This window comes from Branchiostoma lanceolatum, chromosome 18 (genome assembly GCF_035083965.1).
Source record: "Branchiostoma lanceolatum isolate klBraLanc5 chromosome 18, klBraLanc5.hap2, whole genome shotgun sequence".
In the NCBI taxonomy this organism is placed as follows: Eukaryota; Metazoa; Chordata; class Leptocardii; order Amphioxiformes; family Branchiostomatidae; genus Branchiostoma; species Branchiostoma lanceolatum.
In genome coordinates, this window is record NC_089739.1 from 2,729,483 (window position 1) to 2,733,348 (window position 3,866).

The window sequence follows — 3,866 nt, forward strand, 5'->3', positions numbered from 1 at the left end:
CATGCGCAACTGTGTAATAAATTATTCATTGACTGCATAAATATTATGTCGCTAATTTTATCGTTGATCTGCTAAGATAATGTACATACAGTTGCACATAACTTAATTTTGTTATTGAGAAGTTGTACAAATTCACTTAAGATACATTTGTAAGCATTTTCATAAATGGTGGCAAGTTTTTGTCTTCTCTGCTAAAACAGTCAAAGAATATCTCATAATTGAGCGAAACTGGCCCGAGAACACTTTCACTTTCTCCAACAAAGGATTAATCAAAAGGCCGTTGCCATGACGTCATGGATACCAACACAAACTGTTATAAGGCCTAGGAAGAAACTATTGTGTTTTGGGCTGCCCGACCTACCCTAGAAGAAAACTGCCAACCTTAGCCCTTTTTTGGTCGAACGCTGGCAAGGGACATATCAAATTTTCCATCCGACATCGATCTGAGCAGTAGAAAATTCAAGAAGGAATCTAAAAGTTTGTATATCTTCTTGTAGACCTGTATTTCTCACTCCGTTAACAGATAAAGGCTTTGAACAGTTGATGTATGAATGTGCAATAAACATTGTGCTTCTTTGATCAGTCTTTGATCTTCTTTTATCAATATACTTGTCCTTGTACAGCGCAAATCTGTATAAGTACAATATGGCGTTTAAACTACCAGTGTCTTGAATCCGGAATGTAGTCTAGTTTTACCATGTGAAACTGTATTTGTTAAGCGAAATCTAAAAAAGAAGAAAAAAAGGAAAATCTCTACATACCTACCCTAATTTTTTCAGTACGTTAACCGGAAACACAACGTTGTTTTTCTTTGGCCTACTGTGTCTTCCTTTCGTCACGCATTCGCACAAACCCAGCCAGACGGTTCTAGAAACAGCCAGGATCTGGACGACTTCCTCTTTTCTCCTTGACGTTGGTGGCTTGCATCTGAGTTGGCCCATTGACGACAGCGCGATGGCTGACTCCTGGTACTGCCGACTTTGCTACGGGCGTTGTGACTACTGCCCCAGGTGCCTACTGAACCCTGACCGAGTAGGTGTTCTTAAAATTTTTGTCAGAAAATCCGGCTGTGACGATGTTCAGCAAAAGCGAAACTGGGTCGTAGTAAGAACTGCTTCTGAAATACATTCCATTGATTAGGATTTATATGTAATTTTGAGGCAATACAAGACTACTAGTTTACCATTCCAGACTGAAACCAGACAAACATATTAAGTTGGAAAATATTCTTTATATTCTGTGATGACTCTTGCATATCTCACTTTGTAGTCGCCAAAAGTCACCCAAGAAGTTACGGGTGTTTTGTTGATTTATCTAGGATGCCCATTAGTAAATATACATTGTAGCTACTGTTATTTCAGGAGTACGTTACTTACTACCAGAAAATAAAATCGGTTCAAACGGTTCAAACTGCGATAAAAGGTGATTTGCAGTCGTCTTCTACAAAACTGAAAATGCTAAGCCACACCTATTTATCATACAGGTAGTGTCTCTTAAGCCATGTAAGTTTCTGGAACAGTCCAGAAGCCTTTTACAATTACAAAAATAGGGCTTGGCACCGAAACTAGTGTCCATAGCGACCGTTCTATCATCTATGGTAATCAAGATATGACGCACGGTCACTATGGCCACTAGTTTCGGTGCTAATTATAAGCCATCTTCCGTAAAAGGACTCTAGACTGTTCTAGAAAGTAACATGGCGTAAGAGATAGTACCTGTACAATAAATAAACGTAGATGACGTCTTCAAATCTCCTTTTATCTCAATAAGCATTTCAATTTGTATACTGTATTCAATGCTTGTACATCATTTCTCAATACCGTACTGCCCTTTACTTTTACAATTGAGAACATTTAAGAGTCACGGCGATCTGCCCTCTACCCGATAGACTGTGACGATATTTCTCCTTTTTTCAGTTCATACGTCGACCCTCACCTGATATGATCAAGACAGCGCTGCAGAAAAAAGGCGCTTTCACAAGCTCCACATTCCGCACCATCTCTTCGGACCCTCCGGACATCTCGGTCACCGACCGGGCCGATGGTGGATCCGAAGTGGGAGTGAGGCTGACGTCGATGCGCTTCATCCCCGCGTACCATTATCCGGGATCGCCAGAGCGTGAAAAGCTCGAGGAAGATGCCAGGGAGGAGATGATTAGGTCCTTTTGTCTGCCGAGGGATAAAGTGAGGGAGGGTGATATTGAGGTTGGCATAAGGGAGGGATCGGTTCTTATCTATGTGATATGCTCTGCGTCAATCGTCGCTATTTCCGCTTGTACAATGCATTCATTGTATCAGTGTTCCGACTCTAAGGCAAAAGATTTTAAACAGACGGGAGCAGCGCAAACTGGAGCAGTTCTCGGGGCTACGGCCGGTGTTCAGGAATTATCGGTCCCCCCGGGAAAATCGGTCCCCCTCCTGCCATTGGTCCATATTTGAGACTGGTGGGCGTGGCCTAAAAGTACGAAGGCCCACAACAACATTGGCTGTAACATAACAATTCTACACTGTCGACATTGTCGACAAATAATGTCCCCTCATAGGAAAGTTGAAACAATCTTCCTCTGGTCTACTTCGGACCCTAATTTTCAACTTAAAGACGAATCTATGAAAATTGATTTAAACGTTTCAAAGGGTTTTGGCCATTGTGGGATTTCATCTGAATGGGACACATTTTCCCGGGATAGCCGTGATTTTCGGTCCCCTCATTTGAAAGTCGACAACGTCTCTTCTGCTGTATTTGGAAACCTCTATTTCAAATTGAAGACGCTTCTCTGAAGACCTAACACAACTATAAACGTTTCAGATGCAGAAAGTCTCAGCATTTGGCCATTAAGGGGATTTCAGGTAAAGGGGACACATTTTCCCGGGCTGGGGTTAAGCCGGGATTTTCGGTCCCCAAGTAGAAAAGTCAACAACGTCTCTTCTGATGCACTTGGAAACCTGTTTTTTTGACTTGAAGGAGCTTCTCTGAAGACCTGACACAACTATAAACATTTCAAAAGCAAAACGTCTCAGCATTTGGCTTTTGAGGAGATTTCAGGTAAAGGGGACACATTTTCCCGGGCCAGGGTAGCCGGGATTTTCGGTCCCCTCATTTGAAAGTCAACATTGTGTCTTCTCTTGAACCCGGGCGCTTGTTTTTCAACTTGGAGACGCTTCTATGAAGATATGACACAACTATAAACGTTTCAAAAACAAAAAGTCTCAGCATTTGGCCATTGAGGGGATTTCAGGTAAAGGGGACACATTTTCCCGGGCCAGGGTAGCCGGGATTTTCGGTCCCCTCATTTGAAAGTCAACATTTTGTCTTCTCTTGAACCTGGGCGCTTGTTTTTAAACTCGAAGACGCTTCTATGAAGATATGACACAACTATCAACGTTTGGAAAACAAAAAGTCTCAGCATTTGGCCATTGAGGAGATTTTAGGTAAAGGGGACACATTTTCCCGGGCCGGGATAGCCGGGATTTTCGGTCCCCAAGTAGGAAAGTCAACAACGTCTCTTCTGATGCAATTGGAAACCTGTTTTGCAACTTGAAGAAGCTTCTATGAAGACCTGACACAACTATAAACGTTTCAAAGGCAAAAAGTCTCAGCATTTGGCCATTGAGGGGATTTCAGGTAAAGGGGACATATTTTCCCGGGCCGAGGTTAAGCCGGGATTTTCGGTCCCCTCATAGGAAAGTCAACAACGTCTCTTCTGATGCACTTGAAAACCTGTTTTTCAACTTGAAGGCGCTTCTCTGAAGACCTAACACAACTATAAACGTTTCGAAAGCAAAAAGTATCAGCATTTGGCCATTGAGGGGATTTTAGGTAAGGGGGACACATTTTTCCGGGCTGGGGTTAAGCCGGGATTTTCGGTC